The sequence below is a fragment of the Vipera berus genome (assembly GCF_964194415.1).
Source record: "Vipera berus genome assembly, chromosome: 12".
Taxonomy (NCBI): domain Eukaryota; kingdom Metazoa; phylum Chordata; class Lepidosauria; order Squamata; family Viperidae; genus Vipera; species Vipera berus.
Window position 1 is genome coordinate 1,478,594 of NC_138215.1, and position 17,738 is coordinate 1,496,331.

Here is a 17,738-nt window from a genome sequence, read left to right on the forward strand (position 1 = left end):
CCAAAGAATTGAGGCCTTTGAACTATGGTGCTGGAGAAGACTCCTGCGAGTCCCTTGGACTGCAAGGCGATCAAACCGGTCAGTCCTAGAGGAGATCAACCCTGACTGCTCTTTAGAAGGCCAGATCCTGAAGCTAAAACTCAAATACTTTGGCCACCTAATGAGAAGGAAGGACTCACTGGAGAAGAGCCTAATGCTGGGAAAGATTGAGGGCAAGAGAAGAAGGGGACGACAGAGAAGGAGGTGGCTGGATGGAATCACTGAAGCAGTAGGCGTGAGCTTAAATGGACTCCAGAAGATGGTAGAGGACAGGAAGGCCTGGAGGAACGTTGTCCATAGGGTCGCGATGGGTCGGATACGACTTCGCAGCTAACAACAACAGCAACAACCATGAACAGAGTTTTAGGAATTTAAAAGACCTATTGTCATGTAACTCAACGGTCACACATTTTATTGAAAACAAACCCATCTGCATTGCATGCGATGCATCCCCCTATGGAGTGGGTGCTGTTCTAAGTCACTTAGAAGACAATGGGGAGCAGAGACTTATCGCTTATTACTCTTGGACATTGTCAAGGGCAGAAAGGAATTACGCCCAAATAGACAAAGAGGCCCTGGCAATAGTGTCAGGGGTCAAGAAATTCCATGATTACTTATACCAGGGGTGTCAAACTCAATTTCATTGAGGGCCACATCAGCATTACGGTTGCCCTCGGGGGGCCAGGTGGGCGTGGCCAGGTGGGCGTGGCCAAGTGGGCGTGGCTGGGTGGGCATGGCCAGCTCAATGCTGCTCACTCAGTGCAGCTTACTCAAAATGAAAGAAAGTTGGCAGCAGTGCCCCTGGGGGGCAGGCAGGGTGGCAAAAAAAGTTTTTAGCGCTCAGCTCTACTATACCAGCAAATCAAGCAATCACACCAGGGTTACCCTTGTAGGTAGGTGCACTTGAAGCAGGCAGAGTGCCACTCAACCTGGTTCCCAGAGGGCCAACTTCCCCCTTCGGCCTCGAGGCCCCCGAAAAAGCCTAGTGGGGTGGGGCCGGATATTGGCTCATTTGCAGGCACCCCGATGAGCATTGCATAGCCGTAAGATAGGTAGTCCTCGTTTAGCAACAGTACAGTTACAACAGTGGTGACAAAGTAACTTTGCAGCCAATCCTTGCATTTAGAACTTTTTCAGGTTTGTGTGGCAAATGGCAGCTGAAGTAAGATCCTAAGTCAGTTGCAGTTTCACTGAGTGACTGCATTGCTTAACAACCAAGTGGCTGGTCCCAATTGTGGTCGGTAAATGAGAACTACCTGTATTTTTATGTCCTTTTTGGTGTGGTAGAGGGCTTCAAATTCAGGAAACCTTCCTAAAAAAGGACCAGAGACTTACTTTCCCCAGGCTAGGAGTGCCCCTGAAGTACACACACTTGAACAGCAATTCAACACATAATCACACTTCTGTACCCATGCCAGCTTTTCAAAACCACACCGGCAGCAGGGGATCCCACTTCAGTTTCCATTTTACAGCTTTACCCTGTGCAGCAGAAACCCAGCAGCTGCAAAATTACCCATAACACAGCCTGGAATTAAAGGATTCTGCCCTCGGCAGTGATAGGTAGGCAGTTGAAGCAATCAGTGAAGGTCTTCCATAATTTTATGTTATACCGCTGTTTACCACAAATCTTGAGTGGGGCTTCTAGTTCCAACAAAATGGGCTGGCTCAGGAAGATCTCTCGTGACTTCAGGCATATGCCCAGAATCTCATTTTCTGTGAGCTGAACATTCTTGCCTGGATGTGATCCTTGCACTTCAAGCACCCAGCACAGGAGCCCATGCGTGAAAGAAGCCCGGCAGAGGAGCTGGAGCGGCTCCACTGCTGGGGGCGCGTCTCGGCCGGGCCTTGCAGGATCTGGGCCGGGCGCCTCTGCTTGCCCTCAGCAGCGCCCGGCAAAGTAGCTCGCATGCGAAACAAGCCCAGCAGAGGAGCCGGAGTGGCGAGCAGAGGCGCCCGGCTCGGATCCTGGAAGGCCCCAGCCAAGACGCGCCCCCAGCAGTGGAGCCGCTCCGACTCCTCTGCCAGGCTTCTTTCACACAAGGGCTCCTCTGCCGTGCTTGTTTTGCGTGTGAGCTACCGTATTTTTCGGACCATAAGACGCACCTGACCATAAGACGCACCCAGTTTTTACAGCAGGAAAACAAGAAAAAAAATATTCTGAACCAAATAGTACCAGTATACTAAAACAGGGCTTTTCAACCTTTTCATCCATTGTACCACTTTTAAGACAAGGCAATGTCACCCAGCAACGTGTCAAAAACGTGACCCCACCTAAAAAAGGAAAAAAATGATAAAGTACAGGTAGTCCTCGACTTACAATGATTCACTTAGTGACCGTTCAAAGTTACGACACTGGAAAAGTGACTTATGACCATTTTTCACACTTATGACCGTTGCAGCATCCCCAGGGTCATGTGATTTACATTCGGATGCTTGGCAATCGATTCATATTTATGATGGTCACATTGTTCCAGGGTCATGTGATCGCCTTTTGCAACCTTCTGACAAGCAAAGTTAGTGGGGAAACCAGATTCACCTAACAATCATGTTACTAATTTAATTTCTCTCTCTCCTTCTCTTTCTCTCCCTCTCTCCCCCTCCTTCTTTCTTTCTCCTCTCCTTCTTTCTCTCTCTCCCTTTCCTTCTTTCCCTATTTTTCTCTTTCCCTCTATTTCTCCCTCTTTCTCTCTCTCCCTGTTTCCCTCCCTTTTTCTCCTTCACCCTCTCTATTTTTCTCTTTCCCTCTATTTCTCCCTCTTCCTCTATTTCCCTCCCTCTTTCTTTCTCCTTGCCTCTCTCTCCCTTTCTTTCTCTCCCTCTTTCTCTCTCCCTCTATTTCCCTCCCTTTCTCCTTCTCTCTCTCCCTCTTTCTCTCCCTCTCTTTCCCTCTCTTTCTCCCTCTTCCTCTATTTCCCTCTCTCTTTCTTTCTCCTTCTCTCTCTCTCCCTTTCTTTCTCTCCCTCTTTCCCTCTCCCTCTTTCTCTCTCTCCCTCTATTTCCCTCCCTTTCTTTCTGCTTCTCTCTCTCCCTCTTTCTCTCCCTCTCTATTTTTCTCTTTCCCTCTATTTCTCCCTCTTCCTCTGTTTCCCTCCCTCTTTCTTTCTCCTTCTCTCTCTCCCTCTTTCTCTCTCTCTATTTTTCTCTTTCTCCCTCTCTCTCTCTCTCTCTCTCCCTCCCTCTCCCATTGTCCCTTCCTTCCTTCTTTCCTTCCTTCTTTCCTTCCTTCCTTCTTTCTTCCTTCCCTCCCTCTTTGTCCTTCCCTCTCCGTGTTAGAGCAGTACCTACGGAGGCAGCCCTGCGGCCCGGCTTTCTCTTGCAGAAGGCAGGCTGAAACGAAGCAAGGAATGCGAATCTGCCGATCTCACGCTCCTGCATTCTCCTCCGCTCGGTTTCAGTTTCTCTTGCTACAAGAGAAAGCAGGCTGAAACGAGCTTTGTTTCAGCCTGCTTTCTCTTGTAGCAAAGAGAAGCTGAAACCAAGCGAAGGAGATCCTAGGAGCGTGAGATCGGCCGATTCGCATTCCTTGCTCCGTTTCAGCCTGCCTTCTGCAAGAGAAAGCCGGGCTGCAGGGAGATTGCAGGAGCCAATTGCAATCTCCCTTGCTTTCACTTGCGGAGGTTGGGGCTGGCCTGGGCATCTCTCCCCCTCACCGGCTGGGTGTTGCTCGTCCTCCCCCCCCAGCGTCCCACCTCACTCCCTCCTACCTCCTCCTCCTCCACTTTTTTTGGAGCCGCAGGAGACTAATAAGATGCAAATAGTGCTGGGTTCCACCAGCCCAGTACACTTGCCTCCTACTGAGCAAGTGCTCAGCCGGGCCGGCGCAAAGGTGGTGGGGGCCGGACCTTTGTAATTTCTGGGAGAGTTGTGCGGGCCGGATTCAATCATGTGGCGGGCCGTTTGTGGCCCGCGGGCCTTGTGTTTGACATGTCTGACTTATACGGTAGGGAATTCACTATTTTCATGGACCATAAGCCCTTGTTGGGGTTGTTCACGACTGACAGACAAACCCCACAAATCCTATCTCCAAGGATGATGAGGTGGTCCATATTCCTTTCTGCATATACGTGCAAACTGGTTCATAAACCAAGAAAGGACATGGGTCATGCTGATGCATTAAGCAGATTACCAGTTGCCACTACAGAACTGGACCCAGCACCTGCTGAACAGATTATGGCAATCCAGGACCTGCCAGAATGCCCACTCCGTGCTAAGGACATTGCTGCAGGTACCACAGCAGATAGGATCCTCAGCAGAGTACTGGTATGGGTGGCCTCAGGTTGGCAAGGAAAGAGTCCTGGGCCAGAATTCCAGGCATTCTTCATGAGGAGACATGAGCTGTCTTCTCATAAGGGATGCCTTTTGTGGGGTAGCAGGGTCATCATTCCCGAGAAATTTAGAGACAAGGTTTTACGGTCATTACATGAGGGGCACCCGGGCATAGTCAGGATGAAAGCCTTGGCCAGGAGTTATTTGTAGTGGCCGGGCCTGGATAAAGCTATTGAAGAGCAGGTAGCGGGATGTTACAAATGTCAAAGATCAAATCAGTTACACATGTCAAAGGCCAAATCAGCCACACGCACCGGTTCACAAGTGGGAAGTGACTCACAACCCCTGGTCCAGAATCCACATAGATTATGCTGGTCCGTTTCAAGGCCACACTTTCTTAGTGGTAGTGGATAGCTACTCCAAGTGGCTAGAGGTGGTACCAGTGACCAGTATCACCACAGCCAAAACGGTTCAGTCTCTAAGGGCACTCTTTGCTTCTCACGGCCTGCCTGATGTGATAGTTTCGGATAATGGCCCGCAATTCACATCTGCTGATTTCCAGGATTTCACGAGGGCCAACTTGATTAGACACGTCACCTCTGTGCCCTTTCACCCGTCGTCTAATGGGCAGGCAGAACGTATAGTGAGGACGACAAAGGACACTCTCAGACGCATCATCACTGGGGACTGGCATCAGAGGTTGGCCCAATTCCTTCTGGCTCAACACACTACCCCATGCACAACCACAGGCAAGAGCCCAGCTGAACTGCGTTGGGGCAGACGTCTCATCACAAAGTTGGACAGACTCCATCCTGACAGAGTGGCCCCAGAGACAGAACAACCTTTGCCCCCTAGGGAACTTCACACGGGAAACCTGGTTTGGGCCAGGAACTATGGGCCGGGACATGTGTGGGTTCCAGGGAAGGTAATTGACAGAACTGGGCCACTGTCTTACATTGTAGAGGTGGAGAGGGGTCGCCAGGTCAGGAGACACATTGACCAAATCAGGAAATGGGTTCCTGAAGGGTCACAGGGCGACCAATCCTCCCAGCCACAAACTTGGGGTTTAGGGGAGGAAAAAGATCTCCCGGACTCTGTAATCTTGCCTGAGGGTTTTTGCAGGCTGGAACAGCAAGGGGTTGCAAGGCCCCAGGACTCAACGCATGCTGCTGCTGATCAAGGAGAAGAACAACCCCTGAGAAGGTCAACCAGGACTCATCGGCCACCAGCTTATTTAGAGGACTATGTAAGGGCGTAAGGAAGGATGCAAGGTGTTTAAGCAAGACCAAGAAGCTTGTGTTAAAAAATAAAAAAATGTTTATTGTTTATTGTTTTTTTTATTATGGGGAAGGGGTGTTATGTATGGGGATAAAAAATATAGCAGCAGCTCATTGTGACCATCGGGTGGCACTGTACTGTATCTGGATTGGCTGGTAAGCACCCAGCAGGAAAACCCAAATAAGAGATTGGCTGCCAGTGCACCTGGCCAGCTATATAAGGGGATACAGGTAACCCCTTTGTTTGTTCGGTACTGCTACCCATGCTGAATCCTTTGTCTGTTGTCTGACCATGCAGCCAAGAACCCACTACACAATATCGACACTTTCTATCATTTCATCTCTGTTAGTGAGAATTAAATCCAATATGGCTAATCCCCTAGTTCTCTTCTCTACTTTTTGGGAGAGAAAGTTGTCTGCTAGATTTGTCAGGAATCTGTTAGATCTTCCACTTGGTGCAGAATTTGTCTCCCAGTTGATATCAGGGTAATTAAAGTCCCCCATTACTATTGTGATGCGCTTCCTACATACCTTAGTTAATTGACTAGCAAAAAGTTCATCTATTTCCTCTGCTTGGTTGGGCGGCCTATAGTATACACCTATGGCAATGTCATCTTTTCCCCTTTTATATTAACCCAAATACATTCAAGTTTACAGTTTTCATCATTGTTGTGCTCTATTTCTGTAGAGATAAAGTTATTTCTTATATATAGAGCAACTCCACCTCCTCTTTTGTTTAGTCTGTTTCTTTTAAATAATTTAAATCCCGCTAGCTGTGTGTTCGATTTGTGGGTTTCATCCCACCATGTTTCTGTAATGGCAACAATATCATATCCGCCGTCATTTACCTGAATTTCTAGTTCACAGTAAGTTCATACTCTGCGCATTGGTGTATAGACATTTGAGTCCTTTATGACTGACCCTGTGTTTACTTGCTACGTAACTTGTGTGGTGCCTGACTTCCCCTATTTTCTTAGATTGCTGGGGACAGTGACGTTCTGTATCAATTAACTCACTGTCCCCGTTGTTTAGTTTAAATATTCCTCCAGAAAAGCTGTGAATTTATTGCCAAGTAACTCAGTCCCTTTCTTGGATGGATGCAGACCATCTCTTTTGTACATTTTTTCATTGGACCAGCTACAGACATCGTGACTAATATAACCAAAGCCTTCTCCTTTACACCACTCCTTTAGCCACATATTAAATTCTGCTATACGCTGGCCTTTTCCATTTTGCTCCTTATACACTGGTAAGACCTCTGAAAAAGTGAGTCTACAAACTATTCTGCTGAGTTCCTGGTCCAAGCTCTGGAAATCATTCTGCACAGAGAGTACATCTTTTTGGGACAGATCGTTAATGCCAGGTTGTACAATAGCATCCACATCACAGTCTTTGCTGGCATTGTTGACTATTTTGAAAATTCGCTTCTTGTCCCTACTGGCAGTAGCACCGGGAAGACACCTGACCTCTTTTGAAACCTCTGTATCCTTTCCTAAATTTACATCCCTTATAATTGAATCACCAGCCAGAAGGTGGCTTCTCTTTTTGGGTACCTTTCTTTTCTTGCATGACTGATGTGTAATACCTGATTCGCACTTCTCCCTGTCAAAAACAAGTTCATCTCGGACCATGGTCCCCTGCTTATTTGAGTTATCATCACAATTACCTGTTTCCTTAATGTCCCTGTTAAGGTCAGCCAGGGCACTGTATCTGTTATGCAGGGACACAGCTAAAGCTTTGGGTTTATGGTTCACAGCTGTCACCCTGCCAGATCCCACGGTTGTCCACACTGCCCTTCTCCTGCAGGATCTTTGTGGTAGAGGGGGCTGATAGCGTGGAGGCTCAGTAGAGTAGGAGGGCTGAACTGAACACCTGATTTCTGCCTGAAGAGCACAGATTACAGACCCTAGATGAATAATCTGTCCTTGTAGACTAGTGATTTGTGTACAGATAGGACAGTTTCCCAGTTTGAAAAGAGTGCTGCAAAAGACAGCTGCAAAACAAGTGTTGCACTGAACTAAGCCAGACATGCTGAGATGAAAGGAATCTCAGATGCAATTGCCCTGAATGTACCACCACTATTTTTGATTTTGTTATACCGCTACTGTGCTCCTCCACCCACCTTCTCCTTAACTCATAGTATTGTAGCTTTTCCCAGTAGCCTCTGGCAGTTTAAAAGCAAAGTAGCAAGGACTTAGCTACTGTACTCCTCCACCCACCTTCTCCTTAATCAAAAAACAGATCTGGGAACAACTAGAAGCAAACAAAGTTATAACTGGTAGCCAACATGGGTTTGTTAAAAACAGATCATGCCAAAACAATCTTATTTCATTATTTGATAAAGTGACCAAATTAGTAGACCAGCGAAATGCTGTGGTCATAGTATACTACTATACTTAGATTTCAGTAAGACATTCAACAAAGTAAACTACAATCTACTGCTTGGTAAGCTAGAAAAAGGTGGAATAGACAACATCACCACCAGATGGATTTGTAGCTGGGTGACAAACCGTACTCAATGAGTAGTCCTCAATGGTACTACATCCACATGGAGAGAAGTATGCAGTGGCATACCACAAGGTTCCATCTTAGGCCCAAGACTCTTCAATATCTTCATCAATGACTTAGATGAGGGAGTAGAAGGGGAACTCATCAAATTTGCAGATGACACTAAACTGGCAGGAATACCAACACCCCAGAAGACAAGCTCAGGGTTCAAAAAGATCTTGACAAACTTGGACAATGTGCCCTATCCAACAAAATGAGTTTTAATATGGAGAAAAGCAAAGTTTTACATTTAGGCAGGAAAAATCAAAGATATAAATACAGATTAGGTGAGACCTGGCTCAAAAACAGTAACTGCAAGAGGGACGTTGGAGTCCTAGTGGACAATCACTTGACTATGAGCCAGCAATGTGCTACAGCCACCAGAAAAGCTAATACAATCCTGGGTTGCATAAAGAGAAGAATAGAATCAAGATCTGCTTTATAAAACCCTAGTGAGACCACTCCTGCAATACTGTAGCCAATTTTGGTCACCATACTATTAAACAGATGTTGATACCTTGGAAAAAGTTCAGAGAAGAGCAATTAAGATGATCCAAGGCCTGGAGATTAAAACATATGAAGAATGGCTGCAGGACTTGGGTTTGGCTAGTGAGTCTAAAGAAAAGAAGAAATAGGGGTGACATGATAGCAGTATTCCAGTATTTGAGAGGCTGCCACCAAGAAGAGTGGGTCAAACTATTCTCCAAAGCACCTGAGGGCAGGACGAGAAACAACGGATGGAAACTGACCAGAGAGAAGCAACCTGGAATTAAGGAGAAACTTCCTGACAGTGAGGACAATTAACCAGTGGAACAGCTTGCCTCCAAAAATCCTGGGTGCTCCATCACTGGAGGTTTTTTTAAAAGAGACCGGACATTCACCTGTCTGAGATGGTATAGGTTCTCCTGCTTGAGTGGAGGGCTGGACTAGAAGACCTCCAAGGTCACTTCCAGCTCTACTCTATTCTTTCAGATTTAATCATCCCTCAAAGCTTCTGCCCCCTTTGGGAGATGGGCTGTTTCTGTATGGAGGAATCCTAAACATATTGCATTTTTATAAGACTGGACTGATTTAAGAGCTGAAAAGTAGGTCATGTCCAGAAAGAGAAACATATGGCAATTCCAAGGAAGTGGTTGCATTACCAGCTGGCCTGAAGTCCTCCGTGCAGCAGAACTCAGGTATTTTAGCTCCAGAGACTCACCAAGAAGAACTGGTTTTATTATAAGACTCAGCTATAAACACTTTGGTATGTTTGATGTCCATGGACTAAATTACACCTTCTGCTGGACCCAGCCAGAGTCATCTACTGACTGTTTAAATTACAGCCCATCTGGACATCTAAAGAAGGGGTTTGAATTCCTAAAACCATAACCCTTCTCAGAAATTTTGAAGGCAGAATCCATCCTTTCCAAGTTGAAACCATAACCCTCCATTCCTTTGATAGAGGGTGTACATAGCCAAGCTGTGTTTCTTTGTGGGTGGGGCCCATCATTTCGATACAACATGCCCAAGCTATAAGTGAAGATCTTAAGAAGAATAAAAATATCAACAGCTGCAGATAATGGCAGGCTTTCTCCTTCCAAATAACCCCCATTTTCAGCAGTTGAAGGAGCCAGAGTTGAGAGACTTTCTGCAGATCTGGATGTTGAGAACTTTTCTTGAAGGACAACATATGTATTCCTGGCCCCAGAAGTATTTGGAGCCTGTTTCTCCCACTGGCTTAAGGTGAAGAGCCCATGTTGGCATCAGGAGACAGGACAATTTTCCCAGCTGAGAGCCAACTTGGCTTCTGCACTCAACAAGTAGTAAAGGCAGAAAAAAGAGAAGCTGAAACTAAGTTTGATTTAAAGTCATATTTAAATGTAATCAAAATTCAAGCAATTACGGGTAGATTATAATTGCTTCCCTCATCATTTTCCTCTTCTAGCCCATTGAAATTTATAATTCAGTGGCATCTTCAATGGCCAAGTCTGGGTTTTCAGAGGCTCCCATCCAGCTGGGGTGGGCGCAGAGCTGGACTCTCCCCGGAGGCAGATGAAAAAACACTTCCCTGCATCTCTTCGCACACTCCCCACCTAATCCAAAACTCTTTTATGCAGCCCCCATCTCATCAATATTTTGGAGCAGGGGACATAGATCATTTCACTAAGATTTTAAATTCCTTATTAATACATGTTTGACATTGGTTTTTCCTGCTGATTATTTTTATACAGGTAGTTCTTAACTTGAACAGTTTGTTTAGTGACTGCTCAAAGTTACAACAGCCCTGAAAAAAGTGACTTATGACCATTTTTCACACTTATGACCATTGCAGCATCCCCACGGTCACATGATTAAAATTCAGATGCTTGGCAACTGATTTATATTTATGATGGTTGCAGGGTTCCAGGGTCATGTGATCCCCTTTTGCAGCCTCCCTGACAAGCAAAGTCAATGGAGAAGCCAGATTCACTTTACAACCATGTTACTAACTGAAGAACTGCAGTGTTTTACTTAACAAGTAAAGAAAGCAAGAAAGGTCATAAAATGGGACAAAATTCACTTAACAACTGTCTTGCTTAGCAACAGAAATTTTGGGCTCAATTTTCGTCATAGGTTTTGATGGTTTTTTAAAAAAATCATCTCCATTATGTCTGCATGAACTTTTCTTGGAACACATGAATGTACATGTACTTCATACATTTAATTAATGTAGAGTTGGCCTTCTTTCCTGGGTGATTTTTAACTTTGAATCTTTACTGTCCACAATGTTTTTATCTCTTTTTTTCATCTCAAGAAGCCAACTGTACAGTCAGTTGCTCTTTGGGCCCTTCTAGGTCTCCAAGCTTCTGAGCTGGGTCCTCTCACTGGTCAAAGTAGAAAAGACTGAAAGACCAGCCTGGAAAACAGAGCTGGGTATGCTCTTCCCAGTCTGCAGTCACTGGGAGGTACTGGATGGCTCTCATCCTCTTGGGCAGTGTTTTTCAACCACTGTTCCGCGGCACACTAGTGTGTCGCGAGATGTTGCCTGGTGTGCCGTGGGAAAAATTGAAAAATTCAAAAGATTTAAAAAAAAAGACTCTCCCCTCGCGAGGGCGGCGGCTTCTGCTTTCCCTTTCACCGCCACGCCAGTTTGGTCGCTGCTCGCCATGACCTTGTAGACTGCCGGTAGCAGGGCGGCCACGCGCCTCTTCGGAGCCAAGGTGAAGGTGTTTTTTTTCCCTCCCCCCCCTCTCCGTTCGGCTCCTTCCCTTTTTCGGGGGTGGAGTGGGGGGGTGGGGGGGTGACTGTTCTTGCGAGCGCCATGACCGCTATTGCTGTGACTTGGGCTTGGCTCGGGAAGGGGGAAAGAGGAGAAAAAGGGGCTGCAAGTCTTGTCACCGCAGGGCAGTCTCTCTCGTGTCCGCCTGGAAGTTCTCGGCGATTCCCTTCCCACGTCAGCTTGCAGAGCAGCCGAAGTGCGATTTGGGCTGGGTGTTTCCCCTCACACGCAACCCCCCCTTCCCCCTTTTTGGTCGTGCCAGCCCTACGGAGACTTGGCGCGGAGAGTTCCTCGGGTTGAGATGGGGTGTCTTCCCCATCTCCGCGCGCTCTCCAGCAGCTGCGAGCTTCGCTCTCGCTCTTTAGTCTCCTTTCTTGTCGCACTGTCGCAAAGAGATGATTATGCAGTTGTCAGGGTGGGGTGGCTAGAAAGGGGAGGGAGGTTGGTAGTTGGGAGATCTGGGCTCGCTAAAGAAAACAAAACACGAATGAACAAGCAAACGTCATAAGGTAACCCCTTTCTCTCCCCCCCACCCCGCTTCCTTCCAATACCGTGAAGTTTGACCACCTTGGCCTTTATGGTATTCTTTTAGGCCTTGGCGGGACGGCTCACACTTTTTTTTCCGTTCACGTGACCTCTGAAGGGGAAGCTCTTGGATCTCTTGTCATTGTTCAATCTGCATATAATATACTCGAATACAATTTTAAATTGGTATTTAACTTTTGTATTTTTGTATTTTTTATATCTCTGCCCTGTTCACCGCCCTGAGTCCTTCGGGAGAAGGGCGGTATATAAATAAAATTATTATTATTATTATTATTATTATTATTATTATTATTATTATTATTATTATTATTATTATTATTATTATTATTATTATTATTATTATTATTATTATTATTGGGAAAGATGCATGCTGGGTATTTGGTTCCTTTGGAAGGCATGAAACTGATACGGCTAGCTAGACCGAGCTGCTAGAAAGACAGCTTGGAAAAATATGTCTATTTCCCCTCCCCCCCCTTTCGGAGTGCCTCGTGATTTTTTTCATGAAACAAGTGTGCCTTTGCCCAAAAAAGGTTGAAAAACACTGCTCTTGGGACATCTGACTGAACTGTCCAAAGAATGGTCCATGAATCCCATGAGATTGTATCCAGGAAAATCTTTCACACCTGTTCAGTTGGGGAGAATTTAAGGCAGTTTAAGTTATGGGCTGGGAGCAGATGAAGGCAACATCATGAAGACATGGCAAAAAAAGAAAACAAGCTTTTATCAGAAGTGGACGCATGTGTGACCTGGCTGCCTTCTCCCTCTGTTGATTCTGCTGGGGCAGCAAAGTCAGATGCTGCCAGATCCAGAGTGAGCAGACGTTGCTAAACAAGATGGCTCTCTGGTTCACAGGGCTTCTGCCATCATCCCCAAGCTTGCAAAAGATCTCATTTTGTCCTTTGTTCGATGCAGCAGGACCGTTGTCATATGCTGGTTGGAGCAGAGAAGCTCCTGCACAAGATGGGATTCTATGCAACTTATGGAGAAAGAAGAGGGATCTAGACTGGGTCAGGTAGGCCTCAGAGCAGTGTTTCAACCTTATCAACTTTAAGATGTCTGGACTTCAACTCCCAGAATTCCCTAGCTGGTCCAGACACCTTGAAGTTGATAAGGTTTAGGAACACTTCCTTAGAGAGTGAGAGAGGGAGGTAATCTCTCCTTGCTGCGATTTGCATGGTAATTAATAGAGGTTTTACATTTCTCTTCAATAGCTGAAGAGCAAATGCTTCTGTTTCCCTCTGGGGTCTAATGGGGCCCCACGAGAGTGGGGAGGAAGCGCCTATCAAAGGCAGAAGCTGAGGGCGAAGTGCCTATCAAGCCACTGAATGACTTGATTTCCTCCAGGAGCCTTGACAGATGGGATAAAATGATGATAAATATTCCCTTGGTGGAAAATAATATAATGAGGTCTGCAACACAGAAAGAGATAAGTGGCTTGGGGAAGTGGGCCACAGCAGGGCCCACAGCAGGGAGGAGGGGAAGTTAAAGAGAAGAAAATGTGATAACAAGCCAACACATCCCATCTAGGATCCTGATTTGTTTTGGAAAAAGTGATCAGAGCTAGCAATGGAGCCAATTTGCGTGGGGCGTACATGGCACAGAAGGAAAAGCCAGCATTGTGTTGTGAGGCCCTCTCTTCAGCATCTTTGTTCTCTGTGTTTTGTGGCTGGCTGATGGCACCAAAAAGATCGGGAGAAGCTGAAATCAAAGCCCACAAACAAGATCAGCAATTTGGGGAGCAGGAGTCAAATTGTCATTCTAGTCCAATATATCAAAATAAGATAGGCTCTTGGATCACACTGCCAAAACTGATGTGGAAAAGAAGTTGAAAATTGCTTGCCAGCCCATTGCCCAAATGTTCTGAGGGTGTCTTGGAATTCTGAGAAAATAAAAAGTTTCAAATTTATTTTAAGATGTTTCTTTTAAGAGACACTGAAGGGTGCATCTGAGTTAAAGGATGTCACAAATTAATGCCTAATAAGAGAGATAACACGCAGACTTACACCATTTGTTTAGCAACCATTCAAAGTTGCAACAGCACAGAAAATAGTGACTTACGATCAGTCCCCTCACTTACAACCATTGTGTCATAGTTCCGATAGATGAGACCAAATAAATCAGAACTCCGAGGCTAGAGGCTTCCTCAAAGAACATGTTTATTGGTTACAAAATATTAGCATGATCAAAAATGAAACCAAGTCTGAAATTCCCTCCAAAGAGTTACACTATTACAAAGTTAAATTTCCCACCCAAAACTATGCAATCAGCTATGTTTCCCAATAGAATAGGTTGGCGGGCTTTCTAATATAACACCCAACCCCCCCCAATCTAACCATTTAAAATGACTTTAGTTCCCACGGGACAGAAAATTGTTTAGACTATCAGAAAACCTCCACTTCCCCCTCCAATGTTCATGGGAACCTAGAACGAGCAAGATGGTTTCAGCCAGGTTCATTGTAGAGTTGACACATTGCAGCATCCCCACGATCAGAATTTGGGCACTTGTAAATTGATATGTGTTTACAACAGTTGCAGCATCCTGTGGTCACATAGTTACCTTTTGCAACTTTCCTGGCCAGTTTCTGACAAGCAAAGTCAATAGGGGAATCTGGATTGAATTAATGATCACATGATTCACTTAACAACTGCAGTGATTCACTTAACAACATGACTTTTTTTGTCAGAAAGTCACAAAATGTGATCACATGACTCTAGGACATTGCAACCATCATAAATATGAGTTAGTTGCCAACTTTCTGAATTTTGACCACATGACCATGGGGATGCTGCAATGGTCATAAGTGTGAAAAAAGGACATAAATCACTTTTTTCCAGTGACGTTGTAAAATTGAACTGTCACTAGATGAACTGCTGTAAGTCAAGGACTACCGGTATTTGGATCTTGTTATTTATCATAATCAGTGAAATTTGCAATGAAGCCGTGGGTGTCATTCTGGAACAAGCATCTAGCATTTTGCATGCACCCTTCTGCCAGTTCTGGCTACTGAAGAAATGGGGGTTGCCATTTGCTTTCCCCCAGATAATTAGTGACTTTCAGGAGCTGCAGCCAAGCTCTGGAAGGCAGAGTTAGAGATTCCTCCCAAGAAACAGCAAGGCCCAACCACAATTAAAAAAGATTTTTTCCAGAAGGAGCAGGACCATGTTGCTTGTGGAATCAAATATTGGTGAATGTTGTTGGTTTTGGATTATGTGTAAGGGACCTCTGTTTTTGTATTCTATGTTAGATAAGAGAAAGAGAGAGAAATTGTATGTATGCTGTTTCTTAATAGTTCTAATGTCATGGTTCCGACAGATGCAATTCTTCAAAGACCCTCAAGGCATTGTTTACCTTAAGGAGTCTTTAATCAAAAGAGCATAGCTTCGGCATGTACATGGTTGAGCCGAAATCTGGATTCCCCTCCCATAAGCACACAGTATCAAAGCACAGTTCCTCCCTCTAGTTAACTGTCATAAAACACATTCTCCAATTAGTTTGAATTGTAAGCTTTTCCTCCTGTTTAACAACCCACCAAATTCTTATCTTCTCTTATTTCAAAACAGCTTTGAGAGACATTCTTCCTCCTCCTCCCAGCATCAACTAATTCTAACTCTAAAAGCAACACACAAGTTTTAAAGAAGCAAAGCTGCCTCTCCACATGTTGTCAAAGCAAGAACATTTGATGTTAGCAGCATTGACATCCAGCCCCCCCTTACCAAAAGGACAGACCCTGTAGCATAAACAAAAGCATATGTTAGGGACTGTCTCTTGGTTTGTTGGGGTGTTTCTCATAAAACCTTTTGATGAGTTGGTCGGCTTTCACATCACTAGATTTCACCCAAGTGGCTTCAGGCAACGAGTATCCCTTCCATTGTACTAGGTACTGCAATTTCCCTTTAAAATTCTAGAATCAATAATAAGCTTTACTTCATAGTGAGTTTGACCTGCCACTACAAGGGGCCTGGGTGCCTTCTTAGGGGGAGGTCTTAAAGTGGATTCTCAAAAAGTTTTCAACAAGCTGCAATGAAAGACAGGGTGAATTCTCCCTAAAAGCCTAGGGAGTTTCAATTCTATTGTGACTGGGTTGATGATCCTTACGATGGGGAAAGGCCCCAAGAATTTTGGTCTTAATTTCTTACTGGGTAATTTTAGGCATAAATATTTGGTTTACAGATAAACCTTTTCCCCAACTTGGAATGTTCTTTGAGGGGCTCTCTTTTTATCTGCCTGCTTTTTATAAGTCCCAGAAGTCTTTTTCAAAGCAGTTTTCATGTTTCTCCAAACTTCTTCCCACCCCCTCACCCATTGATCAAGTGTCTGGGAAGCGGAGGGCAACTGAGGGTATTCAGGTATTGGGCTGAACTCTTTTCCTGTGGCTACTCTGAAAGGCATGTAGCTGGTGCTGCTATGAACAGAATTATTGTAAGCCACCTCTGAGAAAGGGAGGAGGTCTGTCCAGTTTGTTTGTTGGTATGAACATCTGAGATATTGCTCCACCATCTTGTTAGTGGATTCCGCAGCCCCATTGGTAGCTGGATGGAAAGCAGATGATAGGCCTTGAGATGATCCAATTAATTTAAGAAAACTGCTCCAAAAGTTTGCTATGAACTGCACCCCCCTGTCTGAAATTATTCACTTAGGGGTGCCATGCAGCTGGCAGATATGTTTCAGGAAAAATTTAGTGAGTCATTTGGCCAATGAGAGTCCTTTGCAAGCGATGAAATGAGCCTGCTTCGAGAACAGGTCTATCACAGTACAGATTACCGCATTTCCCCTATTTTCAGGTAGGTCTACTATAAAGTCCATAGCTATTTCTTCCCATGGTTGAGAAGGGTCTGCCACTGGCTGCAGTAACCCAGGGGTTTTCCCTGGGATTCTTTTCATGATGGCACATACAGCACAACTCCTGACATAGTTTTCCACATCCCGTTTTCGGCCTGGCCACCAAAATTGCCGGCGGATGAGATGTAGAGCTTTTAGATATCCAAAGTGTCCAGCCTGTTTTACATCATGGCTGTGTTTGAGAGCATTAAAATGGAGGGCTTCAGGCAAATACAGTTCCCCTCCCCCTTGTAAGCCAAACTATCCCTGCATGTTAAGGAGACTTGATTGTCTTTGAACCATTGATCGGTGAGGAGCTCTTGTTTTATTTTCTTTGCCACAGGTTCATCAGGGTTAGGGGCCCTGCAAGGCATTGTTCTGTTCCAGCCTACTACCGGCCCTGCAGAAAAGGCAGGGACAACCCCTGTATAAAAGGCAAAAGGCTGGAAGTAAGCCCACCAAATTTATTTGCACAAACAGATCCAAAACAGAGCAAACTGAGCAAAACAAAACACGAACCATTAAAACAGGAGCTATTCAAATGGTTGCCTTCAGCAAACCAGCCCTCCCACACATTCCCCTTTTAAACAGTTCAAGGCGTGGCTTCTCTCTGCCTCCTTCCGAGGTGCCCCATTGCCTTCCTCTGTTTACTACTGATTGACTGCCTCCTGTGTCGGGCGTCCTTGAATAGGGCCAGCTGTGAGTCATCTTCATCCACGCTGTCAGGCTCACACAGCTGGGTTTGCGTAGTAACCAGATGGGAGGGGCCTGGCTGAGAGCTCTGCGAAGCCTCAGAACTGTCCTCTGCAGGCTCTCCAAACCCCTCCTCTTCCTCCTTCTCCTCTGAATCATCCGACCCAACTGCCGAACCCACAGGCTGACCCTGAATCACAACAGGCATGAGGTGAGCAGCAGTTTGTGGACTGGGGATGATTGCCTCTTCGCATTTGCTTTTGTACTGGGGTAATCTCAATAACGCATCAGCTAGGAAGTTTTTTCCTCC